The sequence below is a fragment of the Tupaia chinensis genome, unplaced genomic scaffold (assembly GCF_000334495.1).
Source record: "Tupaia chinensis unplaced genomic scaffold, TupChi_1.0 Scaffold000045_1, whole genome shotgun sequence".
In the NCBI taxonomy this organism is placed as follows: Eukaryota; Metazoa; Chordata; class Mammalia; order Scandentia; family Tupaiidae; genus Tupaia; species Tupaia belangeri.
The window spans coordinates 10,948,448-10,955,090 of NW_006159501.1; positions in this window are offsets into that span (position 1 = coordinate 10,948,448).

Consider the following 6,643-nt stretch of genomic DNA (forward strand, 5'->3'; position numbering starts at 1 on the left):
ACCGCTTTATTCTGTCTCAAATATATCAACAGAAAGCAGTCTACCTTCGTGGGCATCTCTGGGACAGTTGGCACAAGTTTAAAGTTTCCCTCTGCCTGGCGAGGGTGGAGGTGTTATTGACACTCAGCTAACTGGTGTCAGAGCAAGTGACACTCGCAGACTCATCAGTTCATATGTTCCCCGACCTTGTATTTTTGCAGCCTTTCTACTCCTTCATTTCCTCTTGTTTTAATTTTTTTTTTTCATAGGAGTCTGTGGGTGATTTGTTTTTTAAGATTTCTTTTCTCATACAAATTTGCCCAGCATAAGATTCCCTGACCATCATTATGTGCATCTCATTCACTGTTTTGAAAAAGGAAGCAATACCATCATTCCAAGGAAGGGACATTCAAGGGTCACTGAACTCCCAGTCAGCACAAGCTAACATGTGTGATAGCTTATGTATCAGAAGGCTGGGCACTCTGGAAAAAACGTATCTCCTAAGATTATTATAACTCACTGCCTACTTCACCCCTCATGCACTGCTGTGGGCTCTCCCTGTGCCGTAGTGTGTCTTATGAGAAATGCATTGATCCCTTTTGCTGACTTCTACATTTCACTGGTCAAGAAACACTGAGAATTTTACTCCACAGACTGTGTTGAATGCATCCTTTTTTGTAGGAACCCATCAGTCCTGATTAGGACAAACACCATCTCTCAACCTGGCGACTGTAATTCCCTTCTATTCTGCAGCACCTGTGTATACGTTCTTTATGCTGTCTGTCCAGCCCTTTATCAGTGCACTGTTAAAAGAATTTTCTAGAAAACAAACTAATTGGATTATTGCCTTGGTACAATCCTTTAGTCATTCCAAATCAATTAAACCATAAATTGCAAAACAGTGAAAAGTGCCCCTACAGTTTGTTTACAGTATCCCTCCACCCTACGCCCACAAGTTCAATACATTAGAAAAGCTGACTGCTAGCTCTTCTTGAAGTGCTTACTCCTTCACTGATCCAATCATTGGCTAAAACTTACAGTATAAAATGACCTCCTTTCTTTTTCTCACCTGGAAAAACCAGAATCTTTTTCGTAGTGCTTCATATTGAGTTAATTTTACCTACCTTTGAGTTTTTGACTACTCCGTATGGATAGTCCTCATACACTGCATGGGAGTTATTTCTCCGGGTGCTTCACTCTAAAGCACTGTGTTCTTCCAGTTTAAGTCCCATTTCATATTCTTCTCTTGTTGAGTTATTTAATAAGTAATATTTTTGAGTGGATGAATACATTAGTCCTGAAGAAGTTTGATTAAGTGTGGAGCCAGCAGCCAGTGGTGCTAGTCGGGGAGCAAGTTGAAAGGCAGTGCCAACACAGGCCATCATAACTGCCTTCCCAGCCTTGACTAAGCACCCACCAAGGGGGGATTCTGCAGGTACCCCAGTATCATCTGCTTCTCTGCAGCTCTCTAGTCTATGGGCCCTGACACTAGCATGTCATTTTTTTTTCCTTTGATTAGACTTGCTTTCTGAATTTTTAAAAATTGTGTTAATGTTACTTAATATATGTTAATTGTATTAATGTTACTTAATATGTTCTGTACTTTGTGATGGGACAGAATGCCACTTTCACTGGAAGAAAGAGGAAATATAAACATCAGTCTTCTACTTAACTAGAGATTTGAATCCTCACTTAAAAATTCCAATACAGGACCAGCAGATAGCATAATGGTTATGTCACTAGCTTCACACACGGTTGACCGTGGTTTGATTCCTGGACCCAGTGGCTTGAAATTCATGCTGGGCACATGTTTATGTGTGCCTAAAATCCCAAGAGGAGAATGGAGAAGGGATTGTGCCATGGCCATCCCCACAGTGTCAATTTCTCACTTTCTGTCTCTCTGCCTTTCTTTGTCACTTATGAGCACACACACACACCTATGACAAAAATCTCTCTAAAATAATTAAAATTAAAAAAAAAATCCAATATGCTGGCAGGGGGCAGCAAATGGCACAGTGGTTATGTCACTGGATTCCCACATGGCCAGCTGCAGTTCAAGTCCCAGACACGGTGGCTTGAAACTCACACTGGGTGCATGTGCATGTGTATCCAAGATTCTGGGGAAGAGAATGTAAGAGAAGGGATTACAGCATGGCCATCACCCCCTGAATGTGTAATTTCTCACTTCCCTCTCACTGTCTCCGTCTCTCTTTCCAGAGAGCATATACACACTAAGGCAAAAACCTCTCAAAAAATTTCAATAGGCTGATAAAATTGACATACTTCTACTTCAGATTATAAAATAATACCCAGCCATTCTCTTAGTCTCATTGATGTTACCTGCCCAGTGGAGAGAGACTCAGCTGCTTCCCTGCATTTTTTTATCATCTTTGCTTGCCTTACCATGCCACTCATAACAGCCATAACTGTCTATTTATTATCTGTATTCTACCCTATCCAGGAATTCCTTTGGACAAGGACGGGGTCTAACCACAGCATCCCCCAGGCCTATCACAGTGGTTGGCACACAGCAGAATTTCAATAATATTGCTTAATGAAAGTATAAATGAATAAAGATTTGTGGTGGAAAACACTATACCAATTGTCAAATTTTCCTACTGATATGAAGTGGAAGGCATTTTCTTTAACATTGGTATTAGTTCCCTAGTACTCAGCAATTCTGAAATGGAGATATGACAAAGTACAGCTCATAGGAAATAGGGAATTCACACTATGATTAATCTTTTTGGGTTTGTTGACTGAACTAATCATAGAAACCTTTTTCTGAATTTATTTACATTTAATCACTGTACATCTTTACAACGTACTTTGCTTTCCCCAGCATGGATATGGTGCATATTACTTAAGTCAAAGATATGAACAGGTAACTTGTCATTTTTTGTGTCTATTAAATGCTTTGTTTCTTTCTTTCTTTCCCCTGATTCCAATCACAGAACTTTAGAAACCATGACGATGCTTTAACCTGTTAACCAAGAGCTCATGGCCAGCTGATTGGGCTCCTGAAATTGAAACAACACATACTGAGGTCTTGTGCTCTAGCTGTAGGAGAATTGAACCAATCGCTCTGAGATTCTCTTCTTGAGTACATGTGACTTTGAAATGTGAAGGAAGGAAGAAAGCACTAAGGTGATTTTATCTGCAAAATCTACTTACTTTTGAGGAAGGTGATGTTGCCCTTTACTTTGAACAAGCTCGTGTCTTCCTTTCTGGCAAGTCATGCTAAAACAAATTCTGAAGCCATTTGGTAAAAAAGAGACTCAGAAATCATTGAGTCCTCACCAATTTACCTTCTTGTGCACTTAGCCAGAATGAGCTCACTTCTTTGACCCATCCTTAGGTCTTTGTCAAATGTCACAGTTGTCATCATCACTGCCATGATCATTGCTCTCTCTTCATTCATGAGAGGCGAGGATACGCACATGGCTCATGTTTGACAGTTGTTCAACGATCTTGTAAGTGCTATTTAGGATGAAGAGGCCAAGACTCAAAGAGTTAAGCCAATTTCCAAAGCTTACATATTTAAGAAGATAAATATCAGCCTAGGTTAAAATCCAACTTTGGCTTGCACACTTTTCTATGGATTAGGTCACAACCTCATTTTCTCTACTTTTGCACTTCTAACGATTGTGGAGATGCAAGAAATTATTTGATTTTAAAGCAACTCTTATTTCAAGATAAATACTTCTCTATGGGGCCAGCAGGTGGTGTGGTGGTTAAGGTGCTGGACTCCCACATGGCCAACTGCAGTTTGAATCCCATGAAAATCATGCCAGTCATATTTGTGTGCATAGCTAAGGTCCCAGAGAAAAATGGAGAAGAAGGGATTGTGGCATGATTTCTCACTTTTCTTCTCACTGTCTCTCTCTGTCTCCAGCAAGCACACATGCCCTATAACAAAAAACTTTGAAAAGGGAAAAAAAAAAAGATGGATACTTCTCAACCTTTATTTGTTAAAACCAGCTGGAAAATAAAATATATAAAGGAAAAGTGCAGTGACTTAAACAAAAGTGACCCTCAAGAGCTCAAGGCAAAATGTGCAACCGAGAGTTGAAAGTGCCCTGCAAAGATTTGTCTTTTTACTCAGAACTAACTATCCAGAACTTGGTCTAGGCTAGGAACCCAGAAGGTTCTGGGTGACTTTTTGTTCATAAATCACACCTCATTATGTGGCGGCCCTAGTTCTTGATGTGCTTTGCAGCCTATATGTGTTCAGCAGATGACTAGCTCCTTGGGAATCCCCCATCCGGGGAGCATACTTTGGAGCTAGTCATTCAGGCCTGCACATTGCATCCTGTCGGGGTTCTGTGTGACCCTGCCCTCTGGATAGCTGGTTTACATCTACTCTCGGACCTTGAAAAAGGACTCTTTATTATTAAGAAAGTAAGCAGTTATTTTACTCATTGCTGAGACACAGTGAAAAGTTTCAGGATTCTAAGTCCGCCCCAGCCTGCTCCTAAAAGAGCCCTGTGTAGCCATCGGATGCTACTAGAATTTGGATAGGTTTCTCAGAAGCTGAAGGAATTTCAAGGAAAGAGCGGTCCTCTCCTGCCAGCCTCTTCTAGCAATGATCATAACACACCAAGAATTATTTTCACTCTAACAATGAGTTTTCTCATTTCGTTTGAAGACTTAAGTCAAATAAAGCTGGGTTTCATAAGAGGCAGTGGTTTAGGCTGAAACTGAAAACTATGATTCAGATGATGCAACTATTGAGAAAGTTTGGTGCTTGTGTGTTTTGTAAGGAAGCAATTGAAATCATGAAATGACTGTTTTTTGCTGCCTTTCCATTTTCCAAGTAATTATTTGACTACTTCTGAAGTTTAGCAGCCTGTTTCTGTTAATTAAGATGAAAAAGAGAAACATTTATAAATTGTATCAAAGGTAGGCTGTACTAAAAAGATACAGAGGTACTCAAAAGATTTTGGCATAAACAGTTTTTATTTTCATCAAGGTCTTATGAACTTTTGAACATATAGGAGGATTTCAAAAAAGTTTATAAAAAAATGGAACTAAAGCTTATTTGGGTCTGAAAAGGTATGCATAATTTTTTCATAATATGTTTGCCACAAACTTTTTGAAGAGCACTCCAAAAAGTGCTCTTGAAAAAAAAATTGGAAATTTTTTCTTAAATACCTTCACTATCTAAGAAATAATGATTATATTTGGCCTTTTGTCAGAGTTGTATCATCATAACTTGGTGTCCTTTCCCAGCTGACACTTCAGAGGCTGGCCAACTGTAGTCATGGTCTATCTGAGACCATTACTCACTTTTCTAAAACACGTTCTAGTGCCTGGACCAGCAGTTAGCATAAGGCTATGTCACTGGACTCATGTAGTTGACTGTGGTTTGAGTCCCGGACCCAGTGGCTTAAACTCACGCCAGGCATGCGTGCATGCGTGTCCAAGATCCTGAGAGGAGAATGGAGGAGAAGGAATTGTGGCGTGGCCATCCCCCCTGGGGGGGTGATTTCTCGCTTTCTGTCTCTCTGTCTCTCTCTGTCTTTCTGGCAAGCGCACGCACCCTATAGCAAAAACCTCTCCCCCAAAAATAAATAAATAATGAATAATAATAAAAAAAAAAACCACGTTTTAGTGCCTCACGACCACATTCTTTAGTCTACGTCTTACTGTGGCTGACATTCCCACTGAAATGATAGAGTTGAGGAGTTGCAACAGACACTATGCCATGTGCAGACCTTGAGATTTTTGCTATATGGACCTTTGGAGAAAAAGTTTGACAGCCCCTGCTTTAAATAAAATAGGCATTATATTAACTGTAATTAGACTCTTACAGATTTTTGAAATAGAACTAAATTCAATGCTTAACGTTCTAAATTGCCATTACTCTCAAATATATTCATTTGTAGCCATTGAGAACAATGCTTTCTCATTTCCTTTATCGATTCAAAATTGCACTGAAGAGGCTCAGCCTGGTGGCACAGCGTGTAGGCAACTAAACAACTGTACCAGAAGCCATGTGGCTAGCTGCAGATCCCTAGGAGCTGGAGGGCTGCTAGGAAAGAGGACTGCTCCCCATGAGACTCTGATGAGGGTGTTTCTCCCTCTGTCTCTCTGTAATGAATAAATAAATAAACTGATCAGAAGACCTATGCATCAAAAAATTACAGGATAAACTCTCTTATGAAGCTCAGAAGGTTCTTTGAAGAACAGACAATACTCAATTGGCAAACGAGAAGCATGGCCCTAGTTGAGGGCCAGCAAGGTTGAGGATCTATGGATGATAGGTCTACACCAGGAGAAGGAGACAAAAGCAGAGTTTCTCAACCATGACTTCATGTTAGAAACACCTGGGGAGGTTAAGTCGCTTCCAAAGCCAAGTCCCACATCAGATCAATTAAATCAGAATATTGGAACTGTGGCCAAGTTCCCCAGGTGATCCTACTGTGCAAACCAGGTTGAGAATTCCTGAGGTCTGGGAATGGAGAGAGATTTGCATAATGAGGAAATCATTTAACTTCTTTGGCTTTTTCCTTTCAATCTGTAAAATGAGAGGGCTAAAACAAAGTTATCTGAGGTCATCCCCATCTGTAATAGTAAGTTCAGTTCATCTGAATTAAGTTGGTTTTCCCAGAAGAGGAAATGTAGATATTGCGACTCCTTCTGTTATGGAGAAATGTGCAGA